General features: G+C 41.5%; 1 protein-coding gene across 1 annotated transcript in view; it reads left to right on the top strand.

The window, feature by feature from the left end:
* XPR1 (xenotropic and polytropic retrovirus receptor 1) overlaps positions 1 to 26,386 on the top strand; it is a 159,405-nt gene that overhangs the window by 27,163 nt on the left and 105,856 nt on the right. The gene's annotated exons all lie outside the window — the stretch shown is intronic.

The following is a 26,386-nucleotide window of genomic DNA, read 5'->3' as shown; positions in this document are numbered from 1 at the left end:
TATGCATATTAGACAGCCGGTCTAAATAAGATAGTATTAAAGATAAACCGTGGTCAATTTCTCTAAAAATAATCATCGTTAAGGTGTTTATACATAAAGAGAACTTTTGCTCACATAAAAAGGAGAAAGATTAGGCTAGAGTTAAATATTTGAAGACATACAGATATACCATGGTAACCATTTCTCATTAAATTGCTCGGCATTTTGCGTGTCGTCTAAGTTCATCAAGTAAGTCATCTTAGCCATATTTGCATATTCCAGCATCTTTTTTTTCCATTTATCTATTTCTCGTAGAGCCATTTGTTTCCATCTCCTTGCAAGAACTACTGTTGCAGCCGGTTGTAAGCTGGTTTGAGTCTCCTTTAAGTGGTAGAGAAAATCAGCATATAAAAACCAACTCTTCTTATTTTGGCACCAGCTGGAACAAGAGTAGTATGAGAGGATCAGGGTTGATCTGGAGCTATCAGGGGGAGGTGGGCAACCGTCAACCCTGAGTCTGGCACTTTCCATTTTCTCAGTAATGACTGTAGTACAGAATGAGCACTTGCCAGATCCTCGAATGCTACAGGAGTGGGAGGACTTGTGGAAAGGCCAAATGTTCAAAGTGACTTCTGCTAAAGGGAGCGCTGAGTGAATGACAAAATGAAATCTGGCAAAGGCAAAAACGAAGTGTTACACATAGTATAGAACAGTAATCCTTCGCTGATTGGTGTGACTAATCAACTAAAACTTTAATCACAGATTAGAAAGGCATATTGGTTAATTAGGAAAGTTACCCTGGCCTTCTGGAACAGTTGCTCTTTGTGTTCTCAAAAAGAACGAAGGAATGTGAAGCTTAAACACAACCACTCTTGAACGTTTTCACAAATAGCTTTAAGAATCAGTATTTGGGGTTTTTACATCTGTAGATGGAATGAAAGAGTCATGGTGCTAGAATATACATTTGATTTCCAAATGGTTCTGTTCTACTTTCTGTACTGCAGCAGCAGTCTCCAGAAGTCACATATTTTAGGCTAAAATGGATTCTTGGTATCTTAAGTTGAAAATGCCCTCTGTGTCAGCCACATTGTGAAATTCTGTTAAGAGCAATAGTGTGATACGAACAAATTGTGCAAATCTTGCAACTTGGGTAAAATTGGAGGATAGAACCCAAACATTGTCAGCTTCAGGTGTCTGAGGGAGTTACCACTCTTTGTATTCTCAGCAATGTATTAAGAGTTTGAAAATGTTGTAAAAAACATCGCTTTAAAAGGGTTTTTGGACACCACGGCTTATAAATGGTTGGAAGACGTCTTCACAGCTAAAGGGGACAAACAAAGTGTGAACAATTTTTTTTATAATGTTTCAAACTCTTAATACATCGGTGGGAATACATAGAAAGTGTGAACAGTATTTTTTATAACATTTCCAAACTCTTAATACATCGCTGGGAATACAAGTGCGGTAACCCCCTGTGTTTTGTGGATAAGCTCATAAAATACAACTCCCCCCCCCCTATTCTAAAAGTAGAATTTTAAGAAACTATTATGAATTGCTACCTTTGTTTGGAATCTTCAAAAAGAAGAAAGAATCATTTCTTTGGATGGGATGCAGTGTTTTAATGGAATTGATTTACCTGTCTGGCTTTTGATGTGACCAACTAAATTATTGCTTAAGTTGCAAGAAAAAGTACAAAGAATAAATCTAGGTAAAGATGCTAATGTTTCTGAGGAAACCTAGGCACTTGTAGCTGTCATGGTATTAAGTAACTGCAAACTGGATAGGGACAATGTTTGAAGTGCTAGTAAATGTGGTCCACTGCTTTGTTTCCCAGCTCTTTCACTTTGTTGGATAATCTGTATGAGAGGGAAGTAAGTCTCCAAGAGTTTCTCTTCTTTCAGAAATAGAATTTGTTATATGAATAATGGTGAACATTGCAATAGATCCTATGACTTCTTTCTTCCAAGTCTTCCTCCAGCGAAGAACAACTATTTTAAATGAAGAACAACTATTTTTTTTTAAATCAGAAGAAGCCTTTCTCCATCCCCCCAAAAAGCCATTCTCCTTTGGAGGAAGTCTTTCCATGTTGAAGGAAAGTAGAAGATAGTCACAGGATCCAGCCCAGTGTTTGCTGGGAATGTACCCAACCAGGACTTTTGTGGTTGTACATCCACCAGTGATGCTTCAAAATGGTAAACATGTGGTATTGTTGGAATGCTTTATATGCACAGTGGGTCTCTTGTCTAATGTGATATTTGTTTTTGTGTGGATTTAATAAATTATGCATGAATTAGATTTTTAACACAGTGCATTCCTAAGGAGAGTTACTCCAGTCTAAGCCTATAGAAATGAATGGGCTTTTTAACCAACATCCTGAAAGAAAGAATGATTGATGACTCACAGAAGAAATGGGAATGCTATTTTGAATATGCTAACTGCAAAGTGTAGAATAAAAATTTAACAGAGATAGAAAAATAGTCATATATTTTAAACAAGTTGTAAATAAGGATAATTTAGAGCATAAATGTAGACAAGTTCAATAATGTTAAAGTAAATATAACAATAGAACAATGTTTATGTAAACTGATTCCTGAAGTAAGCGCAAAATGTATGAATGGAAGTGTATGTATATGTTTGTTATCTTTTCTTTTGAAAATGTTAATAAAATATCTTTTTTTTTTTTAAAGAAATGAATGGGCTTAGACTGGAATAACTCTCCTTAGGAACACACTGTTACTCCATGACAGTGTGCTGGCAACTAGAAGAACTATATCATCTGGTCCTCTTGACAGCTCCAGAGTAAAAATTGCAATATCTGTACCTTTTCCACTAAGTAATATGAGGTTACTAATTCTGTGATCATAAACTGGAGGCATTAAAGTAGTACACAAGTTCGGTTAAATGCTTTGAAATTTACCACTTTAGTTTTTATGAAGAAATGACACTTCTCGCCACATAGTAAAACATTCTTTAATACATAGCATTTTAAACTTTAGTGTCACATGTTGCTGAGCTTATGGATCAAAATTTTAAAAGCTTGTTGTCTTTGAAGTGAGTGAAACCATAACTGAGATCTGTCTATGAAGCAAAGAGGATAAGAACAGATCATCTTGCTGCTTGTCTTGGGTCTGTGCTGTAAAGCCTTGATATCCCAGTAATAATCACAGGATAATTTGAGTCTATTATCATGACTGGCTGTCGAATTCATTGTGACATCCTTTGTCCAAGGACTATCAATTCTCTTTCCTTGTTCTTCTTGGTTCTTAGTACTTGGCTTTCTGAAATGTTATTGTTCTTTTTTTAAAAAGGATGCTCACAAAGGGTTCTGTTAACATATCTTTTAAAAGTCTTTAGAACCATTCCAGTGAAAGTGTTTCTGAAACTGCCTTTCTCAGAGAAATGCTCTGTCCAGTGTTTCTTATAAAAATACTCTTTTCTCATGCTCCCACCGTCACCCCTCCCCAAAGTGTAGGGCCCAGCTCAGTGATGGGGAACATGCCTTTTGTGCATAAGGTTCCAGTTTCAATCTCTGATGTCTCCTGTGAAAAGTATTGTAGGTAATTGGCCTACGAGGAACCTCTGCCTGGGATTTCGGAGAGCCTGAAGGAGAGGAGCATATGAAACCAAGGAAATATTCCTAAAAACTGTGTTGAATAGGAGCTAGCTTGTTTGAGTGCATGCATTTCCATTGACTTTCAGGAGAGCTACTGCAAAGTGTGTCAGTAGAGCAAGTCCTGATCAATACTTTATTGTTGCATGAGTAGTACTGGGCTAGATAGAAGAACAATTTCTTTGTATCAAACAAATCAGCAAGAACATCTAAAGACTCAACTTCTAGTTTGTGGAGAGAGAAAGCAAATTGGCACTATAGCATCTTATTCTCTTTTTCAAATGCTGATGACTGCATTAGCTAGCTGGTACACTTGCACACGTTGATCCCATATGGCCTGCGCTGATAGTTGCTGCAGGGGGCTTTCCTACATTTCCTAAGGGATTTTCCGGTGTCCAAGGTTGTCTTAATGAAATTAGCATAAATCTTCCTTCTGCCTTCTCAAGCTTGGGGGCTTGTTGTTGTAATAAGGCTGTTGGTCCCTTGACTCCTCTGGGCATGCATGAGTCCTGTACTGAAGCCAACATAACCATTTAATGGAAGTGAATCCAATGACTTTGCTCTGAGAACTCATGTTTCTAAGAGCAGCTCTTTTTTGCTTTATGTGACAAGAGGGTTAGAATGTTAATTTCTGAGCCTGCATGGCAGCGTAACTTTTCCTTGGAGGTGCAAATGGCTCTGGAAAAAAAAAGAATGAAATCCCATTCCTTCAAAGCAAATAGTATTTTGTTGTTTTGCCCCTCAGTAAGGCAGGTTGCTGGCCGCGGTCTGATTATTTCTACTTGGTTAGCAGATGTATTGGTATCTCCCCAAGCTCCTTAGAATTCAGCTCTTCTCAGTGGCAGTGAAGATGAAAGCGTGCCTGTAAATTATTCATTCTGATTATCTGCTTGAATGGCCAGAGTCCACACTTGATATTTTCCACAGAATCTTTGCAAAATGGGTGGTGTTGAATGTTTTAAAATGATCTTAAAGGGGGAAAAGGTGAACTGTCCTTTGGAGTTTGTTGTCAGATAATGCTAAATCTTGTGATCTTCACTCACTACACATAAACATCAGTGGTGTTTATGCTTGGTATTTTTCTGCTGTTGTCTTTATGTAGCGTTCTATCTTTCCTTTGTTAAAAAAATCAGGATCTTTTTATTAAATTAAGATGACTTATCATCCCCACCCCCAGTTTACTTCCAGCATCACTGTGTAATTGTTCTCAAAGAGATGGAAATAGACTGGCAAAGGAAATTGTTTCTAAGTATTATAAGATGGCACCTATGAAGGTTTATCTTAGTATCTGTGCTGGAGGGAATGTTTTTCAATTATGTGTTTGCATTTCCATTTGCACAGGCTTTTGTGCTCATTTGCAATTCACTTTTGACTCTAGGGGAATTTGTTCCACCATTTTTCAAATGGGCTTCAGAAGCATTGAAACTTGATGGATTTCTTAGACCAGGGTTTTCAGTTTGATTAAAAAAAAAACACCTGCCTCATTTGTGATTCTTTTCCTACCCCTATCCTTAACTCACAAAAGAACCTTGTGTCAATATATTAATAATTCCTTTGCTAGAACGGTAGAACATGCTGAAGCTGCTTCTGTGCTGGCACAGAACCCATGTATGTGACTGCAAAGATGCCATAAAAAAGTGAATGTCATTGTTAAGATTTAATGATAGGGGACTGCACGATCAGATTTCTTGCAAATCTTCTACACCTCCACTCAACAGTGATCAGCTTACATGTGCAAAAGCAACTGTAAGGTACAAAGAATTTAGCAGTGTTTCTAATTAATTTAATCTGACTTTGCCATTCCACTGTATCAAACATAGAATGGGCCTAACACCACAAAGCAAAATGCATGACTTATTCTCCATATGTCCCTGTTTGTTTTAACAGTATTTAATCATCAAACCAGCTAGCCAAATGCTTTTCTTGGCAGCCTTCCTGCAACAGCCACCATGTGATGCAACCTTTAAGCAGATTAGCCAAATGAAGCTGGTATCAATGTCAAAGAGCATCATAGTAGAATTCAGTTTGTTTGTTTTTCATTACACTACAAATAGCCTGGGTTTCACAGGTGAGCGAATAGGAATATTCATACCTGGCCAAACAAGGTGACTGTTTTGCTCTCCTCCTCACCATTCAGAGAGAGAAAAAAGAACAATATCACACATTGACACTGACCAAACCATGTGTGTGACAGAATTATATTTTTAAACATTACAGCAAAGGAACCTATAACCCAGGGGTGTCAAACTCAGTTGTTAAGAGGGCCAGGTATGACATAAATGTCACTTGGTTGGGCCAGGCCATGCCTCGCCAGCCCAGATTTATAGTGGAGGGGTGGCTGCCTTGGCTGGCTCATGGGCCGGATAAGAGCTCTCAAGGGGCCGGATTTGGCCCCTGGCCCTTATGTTTGACACCCCTGATATAACCCATTCAGAGAGATGGGGGACAGAAAACTCTGTGGAAAGTTTTCCAGTGCTTACTTTTTCCACTGAAAATTTTCCATTTCTAAAGATCTATTGTTCCATGAACTTAACAGTGAGTAAATGTCACTGTCAATAGAATATTAGCCATGTTTGGCATTTTCAAAGTTGCAGTTTAATGCTTTTCAGGTAATTCTTCTGTATGTTTTATTGACTTATTACACCAACATTTTTAAAAATATCATGAATTTGCCTAGCTGGCTGTGCAGGTTAAATCAAAACTAACACTATCAGCACATTCCTGACCTTCGAGGGCAAAAGCGCTTAGGAGGCCAGGAAGTGACTGTGCTGGCGTTAGGGCCCCCTGTGCTGGTGTCTGGGCTACTTACTCCGGCATAGTGGCCCCAACGTCGGTGGGGAGGCCCAGATGCCGGACTCCGGGTGCCGCCGTGGCAGCACCGCCCTGGGATGCCGGCAGGGCCTCCCGCCAGTGTCCCACTGGCATAAAGGCCCGCACCATCGTGTCCTGGGCGGCGTTCCCAGGGTGGGCTGGGGGAAGGAGCTGCCATTAGGCAGCCTCCTGTCCCCTTTCGCCCTGGGTACGCCGGCAGCAAGAACAGCAAGGCTGTGCCTGCTTTTCTCAATGGGGCGAAAACCCCCATTTTAAGAGAAAAAAGACTTTGTCTTTTTTCGAGCTGCTGGTGGCTGTGGAACAGCTTAGGAGGCGCCACAGCAGCGCCTCCTCCCTACTGTCTCCGGCTTCCAGCAGCTCAGACTGCGCTGTAAAATTTGTTGTTGTTTGTAAAAACAAACAAAAACAGCATACATATAAACCCATACATACACTGTATTAGGCCTTCCAAAGAGCCTTTATAACAGCTGAGCGATTGCATCTTATTCTTGAAAGACAATATTATAGATAAATTCATTTGCTTTCAATCTAAAGCTATCATTCTTGGTTACATATTTGTGTGGCTGCTTAGCAAATTTTTGATTATTATTTTATAACCATTTACCATACATTTAGACAAATTATTCTTTATTTTTCCTGCATCTTAAAAACCCACTATTAGAACAAGAAAGGATTAAACCAGTGATGGTGAAATGGATGAAGGAGTTAGGATATAATATTGATTTGGAAATATGGGAAAATTTGAGGAAAAAAGAATATAAATTTACAATTACTAATGAAATAAGAGAGAACCTATATAAAATGTTTTATAGATGGTACATAACCCCTGTCATAAGTAAAATGAAAAAAGGCGGTACGGACCTATGTTGGAAATGTGGAAAAGAAAAAGGAACATTTATGCATGCATGGTGGATGTGTAAAAAAATTAAAATTTTTTGGAGAAAAGTATTAAATGAAACTAATAATTTGATTAACTTTAAAGTAAAAAAGGACCCTGCCTTTTGTTTATTGGGAATCCCTAAAGATAAAATGGACAGAAGTGATAGAGTCATATGTCAATATAGTTTTGCAGCAGCAAGAATTACAATAGCTAAAACCTGGAAGCAAGTAAATAAACCTTCAATTAATGACTGGAGAGAGAAATTATGGATGTATATGCGGATGGCCAAATTAACAGATTCTTTACATGGAAAGGATATGGAAGAATGTAAGAAAACATGGTCAAAGGCCGTCGCATTTTGGGACAAACTGGCAAAAATGAATTTTACTAATTTAGTTATTGAGTTATAGATAATTGTTAATATTTTTTATAATATTGTTAGTATACTAATTTTAAAACTGTTAAAACACTTATCCGGAAGTTCACTGTGGTGATGGGACACTGTATTAAGGTGGGTGGTGGGTTTTCAGGGCACTGTGAACCTTGTAATTTTTACTATATTATGTAGTTTCAACTGATTTGTAAGTGCTCTTTTGTATTTTCTATTTTTATCTGTTTGTTATGTTTTGCTTTTCATTATATAAATAATAAAAATTAAAAACCCACTATCTACTCTATTGTTATCTATTCTATCAATAGCTATTGTTCACATTTGAATTAGTCTAGTGCACAGTATCAGAACTGTAATTGAGCATACTCATAATAAAGTTTCCATTTCTTCTGAAACTCCCCCTCAGGTCTTCTATTAAGCAAATGTGTCAATTTTGCCATCACTGCATATTCAGCCATTTTCTCTCTCCATCTTTTATCTCAGGAGTATCTTCTTGTTTCCACATTGATGCCAAAACCATGCAGGCTGCCGTAAAACTAACAGTAAAATTTGTATTTATGAATTTGTATTCATTCACAGCCCCAGAAAACCAGTATTTGCCACCATATAGCATGCAAAGGGCTAGAATAGAACCTCTTTCCATGATGTGCAAATATTTTTACATGGGATAACATAAACATTGAACACTCCCCACCGACTGTCTGAAATGCTACAGCCCATTTTGCCACCTCCAGATTCTACTATTTCTTTCTGCTGTAAAAGTATACGCCAGGCTTTAGGCACATGCTTCCAAATACACACCAGGACTATCTCAATTTCCTTTTCTAACTTTGAATGTAACACGAGGAGTTAAAGACACTCTCAAAAGATCAAGCTGCAGTCCCTCCTTTCAGGAGATAACAAAGCATTAGAGACCTGTGCCCATATTTTCCATCTTCTTTAACCTTGTCAAAATAGCAGGGACTTGTGTGCATGTGTGTCAGACTGAAACTGTGGTGCTGTCTGAGGGGAGAAGAATTTAACTCTTTCCCAATAATGTAAAGTGCCCCCCCCATGGTTTTGTTTTGCCCCAGAGAGAGGGTCCACTGACACTACATGAGAGGGTCCACTGACCCTTCCCTTCCAGATACTTGCTATCTTCCACTGAGTTCCTCTCCTCCAGTGTGATACGGAAGGGGGCTTTCGAAGGTACACTCAGTTATCCTCTCTCCTCCTTCACCCTCAGGAGTATGGCACATCCTTCTTGGCCTGCTCCCACTTGCCTTTAAAGGCAGCCTCACAGGCCACACATTGCCCCCCTTCCCACTCTCCAGCCTCCCCTGCAAGAGGCCATGAGCCTGGTTATTTGTGAACTTCGTTAATACACCGCTGGGGTTTTTCTGAACTCTTCAGCAAGTCTTCAAGTGGTATAAGCTTTCAGGATCAAAACTGAGTTGAGTTCTACTGCAGGTATTAAAGCCACAGCTTCAGCTTACAGTTCCTGGTTTTTGTACATGTTTGTGGTCCTGATACTTAAAACGGGGCAATCAGTCCCTGACTGGGAGCACATGTCAAGGATGATGTGGTCCTGGCAGCTACGCTGTGTGTGAAGAGCACTCACTGTACGATGTTGGCATTCAGACAAATTCCAATGCTGAACAGAAATAAGAGGGCACTTGCTCTCTGGGTCTCTCATCTTCAACAATGATGGTGTAAGAAAACACCAGCCTTCAAAACTGTTGAGAAGTATGTATCTCTGCATCATCAAAGGTCTGGAATCCATGCCCTATGAGGAGAGACTTAAGGAGCTGGGTTTGTTTAGTCTGGAGAAGAGAAGGTTGAGGGGTGACATGATAGCCATGTTTAAATATTTGAAGGGAAGCCATATTAATGAGGGAACAAGCTTGTTCTCTGTTGCTTCAGAGATTAGGACACAGAGTAATGGATTCAAACTAAGAGAAAAGTGATTCCACCTAAACATTAGGAAGAACTTTCTGCTGGTGAGGGCTGTTCGACGGTGGAATGTGCTGCCTCAGAGGGTGGTGGAGTCCCTGCCTTTGGAGGTCTTTAAGCAGAGGTTGGATGGCCATCTGCCGGGTGTTCTTTGATTGTGGGATCCTGCATGGCAGGGGGTTGGACTCGATGGCCCTTGTGGTCTTTTCCAACCTTGTGTGATTTTGTGATTTGTGATCATACATACTGTATTTGCAAACGTTTGCAGTGTGAGAGAAGATTCCAAATTGGCCTTGCGTTTACTTCCAAAAACTAGTGTGATCCTGGTGACGAGAGCACCCTGGATTTTATATGTGATCAGTCAGTCAAATTGGTTCTTCTCAAACTGCCCCCCCCCCCGGGTGTATTATGAACTAATAAAAACTGTAGAAGGGAACAGCAAGTTTGCTTAGCTTCCTTAGAAGTCCTTATATTTTTTAAAAATGGGTCCTGTTACAACCTGATATTTCCTGTGCCTCAATCTTTCAGATATTGAAAACTGAATACTGGTTTATGAGGTGGGCTAAAAGTGTTGCATCGGTTTTGAAATGCAAAACAGTGTATGAATCACCAAAATTGTGTTTGCGCAAAGAAGTCTTAATTATAAAGATTTCTTTTTGTAGGAAAAAAGGCACGGCATGCATTTTTAATAGGTGGGTGAACTGTCTTTCTTCTCCTTTAAAAACACAGGTAGTAGTCGGATCGTGATCCACTGTGGACAGGAAGTAAGTTTTTGTTTCCCTGTAAGTCAAACCACTGCTTAATTATGCAAGTTAGGATGGGAAGTTTTAAGAGTTGCTTAAAACAGACTGAAGCTGGAGTCTGCCTGCTTCTACTATAGCACGCTTACTCTGGCAGTGTTTGAATTCTGTTTGAACACCATTAGTGATTAAGCCACTAGGATGCCAGTCCTTGGTGTGAAAGGTAAATGTGAGATAATTAAAGCAATGGGTGGCTGGGTTTTTCATCCTGCCAAGAGTTTGGATTATGGGTGTGGTCCAGCCATTCCGGAAAGGTTGGTACCATTTTCACTTGACTGGCTTTGATTACAGTTTCATGCATCCATGATATTTTGCATCTGGTAGTGTCATTGGCTGTCCACTGCTAAATTTGATTTATTTCTTGGTTAAAGTGGTGCTTGTTTGCCATTGATGAATGTAAACAAAATGTCTTGAAGATGAGACCTAGTCATATTAAAAGCAATTCAAGACTATTTTTGGTTCTAGCTAATTTTGCCATCCTCAGAACAGAGTGCTTCGTTACCATGATAGACTGACTTTTTTGGGGTGTCAAGTTACATCTGACTTATGGCAACCCTATAGGGGTTTCAAGGCAAGAGACGTTTGGAGGTGATTTGCCATTGCCTGCCTCCGCTCCACAACCCCAGTATTCCTTGGAGTTCTTGCTCTGAGGAAGAGGGCATCTTGTAGCTTTGGATTATTCCCGCCCATTCCTCAGGGAGGCAGGATCTTTTTTCTACTTCCTGTCTCCAGCGTGGGAAGCCCCCAAAGTCTCAGTTTGTTTCCTGCCTCAATAGGGAGTGCATGGAGTAGAGAGCTCTCCTTTGCGATCTCGTTATTTGTTACCTCTTGACTTTTTTGGATCCTTTTTCTCTTAACTCTGCAACAACCTTTTCTGTTCAGTCCTCTCTCCTCTCTTAATTGCACTGTAGTTTGTCTTTGTTTCCCTCATTCTCCCCTCCCTCTTGGACACGACTTTCTTCCCCCATCTATCTATGGAGACTTTGGAGGATTGAGAGCAACCCAGCAGGGACAGGTTTCTCTCGGAAGAGGACGAGGATCTGAATCTTTTGTTGGCTGTTAGATTATTGGGGGAGAGAACGGAGGGCTGGGAGAGAGCCAGAGAGCCCAAAGGGAGAAACAAGGGGGAAGGAACAAGGAAGCGCCAAGCCACACAAAGTAAACATGGCACGAAAAGGACCCTCAACAACACAACAGCCCAAATGGCCACCAGTTCGGCTGTGCAAGGCAATGATGGTGAGCCAAGCCTGCAGGAGGAGATCCCAGCCTATCAGATGCCATCCATGGAGCAAGTAGGAGGTAACATAACACCTTCCCCCTTTCTCTGAGGCTGTGGGCGGCTGGCCATCTTCTTCATCAGAGCTGATGGGAGAGGTCAAAATGGTGCTGAGGGAGGAGCTGAGATATAGCCATGCCACATCTCCACCTATCTTCTCTAAGGCCTCCCATTACTCCCCACGTAGTTCTTCCCCACGGCCTGCCCTAGCAAGGTGCAGGCAAGGGAAAGGGGAAAATACCAGAGAGTCCTCTCAACAATGGCTCGCTATCGCCCTGAGAGGTCTGATAGGCCTGCCAAACAGTGATACCAGTTCATACTGGTGGGAGGAAAACTTCAAATGTTCCTGAACCAGTGGGTAGCATCTTGACCAGACCTGTGGGTTCAACAAGCCATACAATTTGGTTATTCAATAGAATTCATCAGTCTCCCCCCAGACTGGTTCATTATATCTCCCAGATCCATCAAGGAAGAAAAACATCTAAGAACAGTGAGGGCAATAGAACATCTACAAAGCATCAGAGCAATGGAACCTGAACCAGCTTGCGAACATTGCTCAGGCGTGTACTCCATTTTCTTCACTGTTCCCAAGAATAACGGGGACTGAAGAGCCATCTTGGACTTAAAGTATGTCAACAAGTTCATCAAACAGAAATGCTTCAGAATGGAGACACTGAAATCCATCACAGAAGCCTTAATTGCCTGGAGTCTTCATTACAACCATAGACCTCACAGAGGCATATCTACGTATTCCCATTCACAAGGGTCACTGCCCGTTTTTCTGTTTCACATACATGGACCTCCATTTTCAGTTTTGATCTCTCCATTTCAGACATACCTCAGCTCTGAAGGTATTCTCAAAGGTTCTAGTAATATTGGTTGATGTAGCTCACAGGCAAGAAATACAGATCCATCCTTACCTAGACGACATCCTAATTTGCTCCACAACTTGGGAGCAAGCCCACAGGGACACAACCTGCATTATACAAATTCTGGAATCCCACAGTTACCATATAAACATGGAAAAGAGCAGCCTAGTTCTTTCCCAAAGACTGACGCATCTGGGAGTCATCATAGACTCACAAAAGAATAGGTTGCTCCTTCCAGAGGACAAGGTCAACCAGATCTTTTCCATAGTCAGGTCACTAACCAAGGCAAAGGCAACCCAATTAATGGAGTCACTCAGATTCAAGGCCTTATGAGAGCCTGCATCAGCTCGGTACCATGGGCACGTTTCCACAGCAGACCACTACAGTGGTGCTACAGTTGAAAACGACTGCATTAAAGCTGAAACAAATCTGATAAATTTAGTCAAGGGTGGTCTGGATAGCCCAGGCTAGTTTGATCTTGTCAGATCTCAGAAGCTAAGCTGAGTGATCCTTGGTTAGTGCTTGAATGGGAGACCACCAGGAAAGCTCAGAGTTGCTACACCGAGGCAGGTAATGGCAAACACCTCCGAACGTATCTCGCCTTGAAAACCCTATGGGGTCGCCATAAGTCAGTTGCAACTTGACGGCAGTTTACATACAGACAGAACAGAGATTTGAGAGGATATGCAGTTATGGATCAAAAAGCAAGTATTTACTATTCAGTTACTTTGAAGAATGGCTTAAAGAGTTTTTCCCACTCTGAATGTTCTGCCCAATAGTCTGGGCTTCTGAGGAATCCTCTTGCTGAGGGCATAACGAATTAGATGTTAGGACCCAAAGACTACTTGGTAATTTCTTTCATTTTCCATAATCTTCGAATTTTGCTGTCAACTTTATTGAGTGATTCACCAGTCTTTAAAGTAAATGGTTAAGTGAGAGAGAGTTGGTGGTCTGAGTAAATAACTAAAGTTAAATTGGAAAAGACAGGTTGGCTCCAGACAACGAAGGATCAAAAGGCTGATCATTGTACCACAATGAAACAGTATAAAAACTCAGGAGATAAAAAATAACAAATTTTATTCTGAAATACAATTGTGTTTAAGGTCTAGTCTCACCTTTCCGGTGCCAATAGAAGGGATTAAATCCCCCCTTTTGCGACTGCCCGGTAAATGTTTTATCATCTAAGCCATTTTCGCAGAAAAGTACATGAGAAATGTGTCATTTATATTCCAAATAAAACTTTTTATAGTTTGTAGTTTTCACCATTTCTTCATGTCTGTGGTTTATGGCCCTTATTCGGTTTGTTCTCTTGCTCTACCGCTTTCCTTGTAGTACTGTACATAAACAGAAGAAATCTACATTAAGTAAATAGAATCATGTGCATCATTTGCCAGGGCTGGCCCAAGCAGATGTGATATTTAATCTTCTGGTCTGTTGGGGATTGATAAGTAAGATTTTCAAATGGTAGACCTTAGTAAGCAGCTTTACCTAATGACTGCATCTCTGGCTGCAGTCTCTCAGAGGCTTTGGGCACCAGCAGCTCCTGAAGAAATCTCCATAGAAGGAGGCCGTGAACCCAGGGAAGAACTCTGCCATTGAGGAGCCAAGCCTGGAGGCTGTGGTCAGTGGACGAAGACTCCCCCAGCCCTACTGGTCACCCACAGGAACTCCCTGCCCCAGGATGTGGTGATGGCTGCCAACTTGGAAGGCTTTAAGAGGGGAATGGACATGTTCATGGAGGAGAGGGCTATTCATGGCTACTAGTTAAAATGGATGCTAGTCATGATGTATGCCTATTTTCTTCAGGATCAGAGGAGCATGCCGTATATATTAGGTGCTGTGGAACACAGGCAGGATGGTGCTGCTGCAGTTGTCTTGTTTGTGGGCTTCCTAGAGGCACCTGGTTGGCCACTGTGTGAACGGACTGCAGGGCTTGATGAGCCTTGGTGTGATCCAGCATGGCTTTTCTTATGTTCTTACGTTCACAGAGTGAGGCTGGACCTTATCCTGCTCTCTTAATTTCAGACACAGTACTAGCTGAACTAACTGAACATTCAGACACATCACTGGAAAGGACATATGTGCAACAATAATAGCTCTGTGACAATAGCCACTTACAATTTTTTTGCTGTATTTAGCTGCTTCCAGGAATTGTGTATTCGATGGTATTTGGTTTTTAAAATTGTAACTGATACTCTCTGATAAAGTTAATCTGTTCTTAACAGCTTAATGGCCACTTGTTTTGAGAGTTGAAAATGAAGTTGTGTTTTTGGTTCTGCCATTTTATTGCTGCAGGCCCACTCAGTTTCCCTTCCTTTGCAGAGAAAAGCGCTGACATGAGGCAACCCTAAGGTCACCACTTATCCATTTCTTTCTACAAGTGAGATGTCTGTATTAGTTGAGCACAGTTGCATGTGTGAGTGTTTGTTTTAGTTCTTGAAGAGCTGGCAGTCGGCATATTTATCGCTGTGAACGCAAACAACAAAAATGCAGAACATTTGGCAAGTCTTTCAAGACAAGCAAAAATAGCAGTATAATTTACTCGGCTGCTGTTCTCCACTTTGGGTATGGGATATGCAGCTGGGGTGGTATATGGAAATATCTTTTGATTTTTGTGGCAGAAGTTCAGACAGCCTGTTGAGTTTTCAGTGCGATTCAGCTCTCGTAGGTTCATGGCCCACTAAGCAAGGCTGCTAAGTACACAGGAACCAGGGAGTTTGGTTTATTTATTTAATTTGAAATGTGTTTAGGCTGCCTTTCTCCCAAATGTGGGCTGAAGGCAGTTTTCAAATGTTGCATGCAGCATAAGCAGGCAACAAGGTAAGAAACACACCACCTCAGAAACAAGAGTAATAAATGGAAGCTTAGAATAATAAAAAAGGAGTACAGAATTGGCAGGAAGCCTTCTGTGATAAAATTGCCTTACAGACTCTCTTGAATGCCTGCAACACGGGGAGTGGAATAGCAAAGTGAGCAAAGGTTCTAAGGTGGTGTGCCAATTTTTAGCCTCTGTTCATGTTTCTAAACTTTGGACTATAGCCAGTGTGCTTATAGTTGAGGTTGTTTAGTATTCCAAGCTTGTGATGTTGAAACATCGTTTTGTGGATTCAGTAAATGACTTGGTTTTTTGATTTGCAAACTTCCAACATCACACATTGAACAAGCTTCTGTAAAAAAAAATTCCACTCCTTTAAAAACATTTTAAAAACTTACATTTGGATACGTTGCAGTGCTGTTTAGAGGTGGCTTGTTTTCCACAGGCAGAGATTCTGATTGGAATTTTACTGACATTTAGAATCCCAGTGTAGAGTGGGCGATGGAAGACTTTGCCAAGGTCCCTCCATTTGGAGGTCATGTTCTGCTATGAGACTTGGTGGATAATCTTGGGCTTCTAGTGTATCTCATAGCATTGTTGTGGAGATAAAATAGGGCCATGTAGGACAGGGGAAAATGTGTTAGAGAAAAAAACTGGGAGGTTTCAGTCAGGCTCTGTTCTGTGAGGAGAAGGGAAGAAGGGGACCATACCAACATGTCAACAAGCTGTTTGTGCCCAGCTGCTGTTTAGTTGGAGCTTGTTGTGGCATCTGAATGCAGCCATTCTTTCAAAAATCAAAAAAATCAAAATTGTTGTGTGAGTGAGTGTTGAAGCACTGGAAAGGCCAAGCTCAGGCTGCCAGCTTTTGTCATGTAGGCAGGGCGAATTCCCAACAAAGGAAAGAGGACAGACACCATATGCATAGAACAATCCCATCTCTCTGCATTGCATGCCATTTTTGCCAGAACATTTGACTTACAACATCTGTAATAAACAAAATGATCTTTGAGGAGATTTAGGTCAAAATCACATTGTATGCCATCATTCCAACCGACACGGTGACCCCAGCACCATGGGATTTTCAAGGCAAGAGATGAGCAGAGGTGGTTCTCACTCTGGAGAGGAGGGCATCTTGCAGATTGGGTGATTCCCACTGGTTGCTCAGGGAGGCAGGAACAGGTCTTCCACTTGCAGTCTCCTACGTGGGAATCACCCACTCCTCCTCAGTTCTTTGCACAGGGAGAGCAGCGATAAAGTAGCTCTCTGCTGCTTCTAGCCCCCCCTTTTTTAGGAAACCTACCCTTTGTCTTTCTACCCTGAATGCCTTTTTTCCCTCTTTTTCCTCTTCGGAACCTTGTCTATTGCCTTTGTCCTCTGATCTTCCCATCTGTGTCTTTCCCTCCATTTCCCCCCCTCCCTTTCCCCACCATAACAGAAGGCCGGATCAGGAAACCGACGGATATATTTCTGAGGAGGATTTGGACCCGGGACTGCTCTCAGCTCTGCCGTGGCCAAATGACCAGCCCTCCTGCAGTCACTCTCATGGACTAACTGTGGCGGGGAGAGGGGTAGAGCCAATCGCATCTAAATAAAGAAAAACAGACGCCACACATAAAAGGCACAAAAAATGCTCACCTGGAAAGAACAGCTCCCAGGGCTACCGATCTGACTTCTGGCTGTCAGGAGTGTATGCCCAACAACCCTGAGGGGACTTCTTCAGTCATAAGAATGTCCAGATGTAGAAGACTGGAAAGACAAACTAGCAGAGTATGCAGCAATGGCTAAGTTGATGAATCAAGTGTATAAAAAATTTAGTGAAGAGTTTCAAACAAGCTGGAAGTTATATTATTCATACTTTTGATAAGCTCTGAAGTATGTATGACTAGAAAGGAAATTGCTTAACTACAGGCTGTACTGGAAATGTTTAATATGGAATTTAATTATTATAAATAAGTTTATATGCATTATAAATGAGATAGCATTCAATTCTGGTCAGAATTATTAGGGCAAAGCATACATAGTAATGAAATTGGTTAGATATAAGAGTATTATGGAAAAGTTTATTATGGCTTTCTCCGAACTTAAATAAGTTTGTTAGCAATTATAAATGGATTAACCTGATTTAATATAGGCTAATCTAATTATCCAAACACAAAGCATATGCATTATGAGATGAATGATCATATAAAGACCAGTATGTACAATATTTTTTAAAATCAGAATTGCATATTATAGGGTAGAATGGTATAATATAGGAGAAACAAAACTGATATTCACCCAACAGAAGCTTGTTGTGGTAGATTGTAGTGTCAATGTTTGTATTGTTTTTGTTTTGTTGTTATGTATAGTATGTTGTGTGTGTAGAAAATAAAAATTTAATTTAAAAAAACCCCTGAGGGGACTTTTTTGACACCAGCTTCTTTATTGGGTCTGGCAGCGAGGGGTAACATACCTCCCCTCCGCTGGCTCAGGCAGCTGGGGGGCTTTCTACCCTACGTATTGAAATTGCAGGTATTGTTAAAAATGCCTTAAAGGAGGGTCTGCCAGCTCTCCCTTCCACTACACGCCATAGTTGCCATGCAGAGTGCACCTCCTCACCCCACACCTCGGGGGATGAGGAAATTCAGAATTGGGACATTTCAACAGAAAACCCCCTATTTTCACTCACATGTCCTCTGAGGGTGGGGGCACACAGAGAAGGGCTTCTGGTGAAGGTCTTAGTTGATAGGAAGGAGCAGGTGATCCTTTAAGTGCCCACGACACAGGGCTTTAACTATACTGAAGGCAGAGAGCTAGACCACCTTTCACACACAGAGAGATTGCTTTTTAAACAGAACTGCTCTGTAAAGAAATCGATGGCCATATTATTAAGCTCCTTTTTTTCAATGTGTCACAGTAATGGAAGTGGACGTGTGAATGCTTTCTTGTAAAGTTATGCTGTACTTTCACTGACAAATGGAGAGGAATGTTTTCAGGAACTCCGTAGGGGTCTGTTTCCATCCACTTCCAACGCTCATTGATCCATAACCAAAAGGAATACAGTATCTATCTTCTGTATTGGGGAATTGTCTGAGATGGTCCAGTTCCATTCATCCTCAGACTGACTTGGATGGAAATCCAAAGAAAGCTGCTTGGCAAGGGGGCCAAGCAGGAGATCCAACAGCAACCCCAGGCAGTAAATCCAAAGAATAAGCGAGGCTGGGCCTGATCAGCATGGCAGAACCCAGGACACACTGATAGGAAGCGAGCAGGTGAGCGGGCACGTGTGCGAAGTGGCACGCACAAGTTGCCCGTGTGTGGGATGGTGTATGTGTTGGCCATGTGCTGACAGTGCGCAGGTTGGCACTGGGATGGGGGCTCAGTTACAGCAATCGAAGACAATAGCAAATCAGAGGTTAACTTCAGCAGGCAGGAGGGGGGAAGGTCTGGCAAAGTTAGAATTAGCACTTCTGATTGGCATAAGGAGGAGTGCAAGGCACAGCGGCAGCTTGCTGCTTCTACAATCAATGAAGGAGGGGAGGAATTGGAGGCATAAAAGCGACTGCATTGCTCCATTTGACCAAGAGCTGCTTGTGAAGAATTTTATTGGCTTGTTTGAATGAGAGCTGGTGTGAAGCAATGGTATGAGGGGAATGCTGGTAGCTGTTGCCTTTCTATAGCCTCGAATACTTGATTATGCCAAAATACACAATATAATAGCTGTGGTTGTGCTGGGTTGTGTCAGCTTCCTGCCTACCATAGCTCCTTCCTTGATGAGCCAGCCATTGTCCTAGGGGGCTCAGAGCCAATCATGGTGAGTGCCTAGTCCCAGCCTTACATTCCTTTTACCAGCCCACCACCATCTTTGTCTAAGAATGCTGTAAAATCTGGTAGACAGTTCCAGATCTGGTGAAGGAAATCCGGCTGCCTATCAAATGGTAGGAAGTGATGAAAACAAAATGGAGGCATATTGGTCTTGGCAAGAAGATTACTATAAGGACTACAGAGATAGTGCATGTGGACCGTTGCAGTGTTTACTGTGCCAAAGTTTACATACATGTAACATCAGTTACATACATATTATTACTGTACAAAGAAATCTTACAGAATGAGTGAATGGATTGATGGCTGTTAGTCAGATTTATAGTCAAAATAGCAGAACAAAATGCAGCAAGACCAGGTGATCTTGTTGTCTCCGAGTTTTGGCACTTGAAAGTGTGCATGGGCAGGGGGACAAGATTACCTGGCCCTGTTGTGCTATAGGGCCCAGCCATGATGGGGCTCTCACGGCATTTTTAAATGGCTAACTTCAGCTCTAAATTGGTGTCGGCATACATGAGTTGGTCCCGCGGATGCCGTAAAATCTAATTTGGCCCTTGATTTCCTGCATATTGCTGTCTTTTTAAGCCTCCCAGAATCATTAAGTTGATTGATTGCTAGAATCGTTTTGCCTCGTTAATCCCCCAAATCGCCAATATGTATTGTGCAGTAGAAGCCACTAGTGTGACATCACCACCTGCTGAAAAAATAAGTGTAAGCTCTAGTCCTGTGACAGTTCCATAAACAGACTTCAGCAGACAGGCAGTCCAACAAAAGCTGATTTATTAGGAAAATCTACAAGTATCAGAAGCCATAAGTCAAATGGACACTAGTAAAAGCTATGGGTACAGTACAGGGCATATATAGAAGAGCAAAAAGCAAATCTGGGTAGATCTGGATACCATGGCATACCCCCCTCCCTGGAGCTGTCAGGGTGCTGGGAGGGTTCCCACAGAAAGGAACTTCTGTTGTTTGAACAGATTAATTTTATTGGTTTTGTTCCCAGGCATAAGGTTGCAAGCTGTGGGAGGGGGGAAATATCTGTAGGACTGAAACAATTAACTGTCTATCAAGCAGCCCCCCTTCCCCCCAAATAAAGTGCCAGCAGTAACATATTTTGAAATCTAGGCCTTAGAATAAATTTTATTGTTCCATTTTATTCATCTCTGTGAACTACGTGGTGATAGAGCCAGCGCGGTGTAGTGTTTAAGAGCAGTGGTTTGGAGCAGTGGAATCTGATCAGGAGAACCGGGTTTGATTCCCCACTCCTCCACATGAGTAGCAGAGGCTAATCTGGTAAACTGGATTTGTTTCCCCACTCCTACACATGAAGCCAGCTGGGTGACCTTGGGCTAGTCACACTCTCTCAGCCTCACCTACCTCACAGGGTGTCTGTTGTGGGGAAGGGGAGGTGATTGTAAGCCTGTTTAATGCTCCCTTAAGTGACAGAGAAAGTCGGCATATAAAAACTAACTCTTCTTCTCTTCTTCTTCTTCTGATAATTGGAGACCATAGCGGTTATTGGTGACAAACTATATCAGTTGGTGAACCAAATGCTAGCCCAGTAGCACCTTAAAGACCAACACATTTTTCCAGGATCTTTAAGGTGCTGCTCAGACTTTAATTTGGTGCCACTACTACAGACTAACAAGGCTACTCACCTGAAACAATTTGGCTGTTTATGCTTGGTAACTAGCAGTCCGTTCCAGGCTGAAGTGCCCCACATTTTTTAAAATTTCTTCACGTTGAACGTTTTAATTTCTTCACGTCACTCCATACGTCACTGCGAAGCCAGTGCATACTTGCTTCGCATTTCTTAAGAGTCCCTTTAATGCAACCTTTTGTATTTACTCCGCACCCGCATCGAAGCACTGAAGGAAGCATGCAGAATCACATCCTTGGCTTAGCTATGCAAACGGCTATGCGAACGAAGGAGCAGGGGAGTGTGCGGGGGTGGAATTTGTTTGACTTTCTCCTCTTGCGTCGGGTCCTTGAATAGTCATTTTAAAGGTCGGATTTTTAAAAAAGGAGCTTTGAGCGAGCATCAAAATCGATCCTGCATAAATGGCCTTTGACTTGGTGGCAGATCTGGATTACTGCAGGTTTATGTATTTTCAAAAGGAGAACACTCATAGATTGTCCTAGTCCTGAGTGTCTTTGGTACAACATGATCTCTGTTTTGTACCTAATATGGCCTAATTTTATTAAGTCAGTCTAGTCCCTCCTTTACTTCATTTTAAGTTTATTAATACCAACTATAAAGTTTTTTTTTTTTTTACCATGATGGAAATGTCTCCTCCTTCCCCTCGTCTTAAATTTACCAAACCTCTAGCCTGAAGAAGATTGTTGGTAATTTCAGGCTTATTCTCTCCCTGTTTCCTACCTCACTGTTGCCTTTGGATCCCCCCCCCACTGGACTAGTATTATAAAGACTACTAGTATAGCCTTCAGTTTTAATCAATGGTGGTGTTCACCCAGCTGAAGTTCCTCCTTCATGTTTATGTGCCTGATTTGCACCCATGCTTTAGGAATCCCATTAGCATACCTTCCCTTTTGTGGCACTCCATACCCACTACAAAATTCCTGTTCTCCTGTTTCTCTGGGCAGGGGTGTGTGGGGGTTATCTTCCCTTGCTTTTTCCTAGATTTTGCAGAAAGCATTAAACAGCAGGAGTCACTCTTACTGATATGTACCTGTTTTAGTACTCAGTGCAAAGTACTGCCAAAATAACTAGCATTTCTGCACATGTGAGAAATGTGCATCTTGGCCATCTTCTAGTCACTGGGTGTGTGTGTGGGGGAGGTAGTTGTGAATTTTCTGCATTGTGCAGGGGGTTGGACTTGATGAACCTTGTGGTCCCTTCAAACTCTATAATTCTATGTGAGAACTTGGAGGAGGAGATGAGATTGGTGGGAACCTCGACTGGTTTTTGAGAAAGCCAAAATGTATGGGCTCACTCTGTGTTTGGGTAGTACAAAAGTGGTCTTTGGACCAATGAATTAACCCCAGAGTTTTAAACATTACATTTACCAGTGTTATTTAATCAGTTACAGCTGCAACTATAGCTTAAAAAAAATCCCAACAACAACGCTGGTTAAACTGTGTGCTATTACCCAGGACCAGTTAAAATTACTTCATAGAGATTTTAGACTTTATAGGGTCATGGGGGGGGGGGGCGGATACTATCGCGAGTTCAGGATACAACCTTCTGGATACAACCTTACCTTTCCTTTAGTTTAACTTTCTGAAGGGACAGTTTCAGGGAGCCGTGCTTTGTAGAGCAGTACTTTCAAAGAATTAAACTTAAACTTTAGGATTTTTTTTTATTGGTTGGTTGAACTTCAGCTTTCTTTAGAAAGCCACAGAAAGTGCATGGAGATTACGTTCAGCCATCGGTGCATTATTGCGAGGAACACCAGTGCCAAATCTTTCATTTGGTAAGACTGGAAGAAGCTAAAAGTCTAATGCCGAAAAGAGAGCGTTTGTGAGCTCAGTTGAGTTTTTGAAGTAATTTTTATCTGGTTCTTGGCAGTGCTGCTGAAGTTTCACTCAAAGGGAGAATGTAATTTAAAAAATTTTGGGGTTGCACTTTCGTAATAGTATCTGTCCTTAAGGCTGATGGCTACTTTGAGACTTTATTATAGAGTCTGATCGTCAGCGGGTGGGTGTTGGGGAAAAATAAGATTCCAGCACTCAGACTGAGGAATAGAGTGGCCCCCGATATTTGTAATTGGTCATCCCTGATATAGTATTGCTTAAGAAGAAGAAAGGAGTACATGGTTGGCTAATTCAGCAAGGCACCAATTGCATTGTCCCACTGGAATAAATGCAGGTGTCAAGTTTTGGTTTATTTATCAGACCTCACAGATGTAATTAATTTCCTGCTAGGCATTGTTAGCAAATCGGGAGCCAGCTTCAGGAACACATGCTTCTCCTCCCTGAAACAAGTTTCCCTGTTAATTGTGGCTAAGCAGCTCATTGGTGCCCGGGTGAAGAAGAAGTGTTGGTTTTTATTGGCCGACTCTCTCCCACTTAAGGAAGAATCAAACCGCCTTACAATCACTGTCCCTTCCCCTCCCCGGTGAGGTAGGTGGGGCTGAGAGAGCTCTAAGAGAGTGTGACTAGCCCAAGGTCACCCAGCTGGCTTCATGTATAGGAGTGGGGAAGCCAACCTGGTTCACCAGATTAGCGTCCGCCGCTCATGTGGAGGAGTGGGGAATCAAACCTGGTTCACGTTAGAGTCGACCGCTCCAAACCACTGCTGTTAATCACTATACCATTCTGGCTCTCAAGGGTATCTTGAACTAGGACCTGAAACTGTTAATAGTTTTATAGGCTTATTCATATACATGGCTACAGATTCAGTAATTTTGTATAAAACCATTTAGAGCCACAAAGTATGATAGCACTGTAAGGGCATGAACTGCTAAATTAAATTTCAGGTCATTTTTCTCTCCCTTCGTTTCCCATTCTTTGTTGTAGGAAATTGTGTATAAAATCTTCAGGCAGCAGCAGCTTCCATGAAAGTTAAATAATTTGTTCATCCTCTGGCATGTCGGCTGTTATCTGACTCGGCAGCCTCCAGTCAGCAGAACCCAAAAGAAAAAAATCCTCCCTTTCTATTTTTGAAGATCTTCAAATGTTGCATTGATGAAGATATTTGCTTGCAATTTTTTGCTTATCTCTTCCTTTCAGGCTTTGAGAATGTCTCTGCTGATGTAAAAAAGGGGATATAGGGAAGTAAACTTTTCTTGTAGTTGATTCTGTTTTAATACCCATATTATAAATGGAGGGAATATATTTACTTAGGATAAAAAACTATGGATACTCTGCTACAACTAGAAATTTATTTCTTTGTAAACAACAAATGGTGACCTTTGCTACTGGTTGAAAAGTAACTGACATAGCTGTTTGTGAAGAATGGTTTAAATCAGCATATTTGGGATTCTGACACGGTATGGTGGGCGCAGCAACAAAACAGCTGCCACAAAATGACTTCCCCAGGAGCCAGCCCCAAAACAATTGCCACAGCTTAACTTCAGTAACACAGTGCAGATCCTTGTGCTGTGGTGGCAGCTACTGTCAAAGCAATGTTTTAAAAAAATCTGCACAGCCAATCAAATGTCCAGTCATCAATCAGAAGCCTTTGCTGAGCAAAAGCCCTACCTGGCCCCGCCCACTTCCTAAAAACACTTAAAAAGGTAAAGGTAGTCCCCTGCGCAAGCACCGGGTCATTCCTAACCCATGGGGTGACGTCACATCCCGACGTTTACTAGGCAGACTGTGTTTATGGGGTGGTTTGCCAGTGCCTTTCCCAGTCATCTTCCCTTTACCTCCAGCAAGCTGGGTACTCATTTTACTGACCTTGGAAGGATGGAAGGCTGAGTCAACCTTGAGCCAGCTACCTGAAACTGTCTCCTGTCGGGATCGAACTCAGGTCGTGAGCAGAGCTTTTGACTGCAGGTGCCCACTGTCCTGATCTGGTTCCACCTGATCTACTCAGGCTCCACCCAGATTGGTGGGCTTTGCCATTAACCTCTCTGTTTACTTTAGTCGACCTAACAGGTCAGATGCCAGATGCATGGTTAAATGCACTTATAGTTCCAATATATAAGAAGGGAGATCCCACTTCACCGGTAAATGATAGGCCCATAAGCTTGCTATCCATAATAGGGAAACTTCATGCAAGACATCTCTTAAACAAACTTTCTGCTTGGATGGCAGATCAAAATATTCTTGGCCCTGAACAAGTTGGGTTCCGACAGGGTAAGTCTACCTTAGACCATTGTATTGTTCTTACCCATTTAGATGACAGATATAGTGGAAAGAGTGGTACCAAACTTTATACTACCTTCTTAGATCTCAAGGGAGCTTTTGACTCCATTCCTAGAGAACTTCTCTGAATCAAATTAACTAAAATGAAGATCGATAAGAGGTTGCTCTTCCTAATTAGAAAGCTATTTTCTAAAACCAGCTGCCAGGTCAAATACACTTCAAAATGGAATTTAACCTCAAAAATTCTAACTAACAAAGGGGTCAAACAAGGGTGCATTTTAGCACCTTTTCTTTTTAATCTGTATATAAATGATTTGGCCCCAATATTAGCAACCATAGATGGTCATAGCTCCAAACTTGGCTCACTCCACGTTCCACTACGTTTGTACACAGATGATACGGTTTTACTATCCCGTTCACAAATTGGTCTAAAACGTCTGCTACAATGCTGTTTAAATTATTGTAATGCTAACAAGCTTCAGTTAAATTATGAGAAATCTAAGGTGCTGGTCTTTTCGAAGTCATGGAAACCCTGTTCGTGGACTTTTGGTGGCAATAATATAGAACAGGCTAGGCACTTTAGATACCTTGGATTACATTTTAACTATAATCTAAGCTGGGCTGTACACCAAAAATTTGTCACAATGACGGCAAAAAACTCAGCCCAGGCTATAGCACGTTTTTTTAATGGGAAAGGCAATCAATACGTGCCCGCTGCACTCAAGGTTTTTATTTCTAAGTCTTGTGTTCAACTGTTATATGGTATCCCAATATGGATTAATTCGTTAAATCAAAGAATTGAAAGTCTATAATCTTCCTTTTTTCGTAAAATCCGAGGAGTGCCAAAATCTGTCCCATATGCTGCATTATGCCTGGAACTTAACCAAAAGCTGCTGTCAACTAGAGCTTGGTTGAGCACAATTAAATTTTGGTTGCCTCTAGTGTTTATATCAGAACCCACCAGTCTCACACACATGATGCTTTCAGATGGTCAAAACTTACTGAACATAAAATTAAATCTATGGGGATTTCTTTAGATGGGTTCACCCTAGACTCTGCAAACTCGATATTTGTTAGAATTAAGAGCAGATTGTTGGATATGGAAAGACAAGAACTTATGAGTGTGGCTAGGAGAACCTGCTCCCCGCTGAGTATGGAAATTCCCTTTTGCTTGAACAAAGTTGCTTCGTATTTTTATCATTTAACTAATCCACATCAACGAAGAGCTTTTATGCTGGCCAGGTTTAACGTTTTGCCCTCAGCGCTGAGAGAGGGGAGATATAGTAAAGTTCCATATATGAACAGACTCTGCCCTTGTGAGTATGCTCATGTTGAAACTGTTATTCATGTTTTGTTATACTGCCCTTTGTATGCAGAAATCCGGGTCAAATTTTTATTACCCTTGCTAAGTAAAAGAAGGAGTCATCTG

Source organism: Euleptes europaea, chromosome 2, assembly GCF_029931775.1.
Source record: "Euleptes europaea isolate rEulEur1 chromosome 2, rEulEur1.hap1, whole genome shotgun sequence".
In the NCBI taxonomy this organism is placed as follows: Eukaryota; Metazoa; Chordata; class Lepidosauria; order Squamata; family Sphaerodactylidae; genus Euleptes; species Euleptes europaea.
The sequence above is the reverse complement of the archived record's forward strand: the minus strand, read 5'-3'. Positions and strand labels throughout refer to the sequence as shown.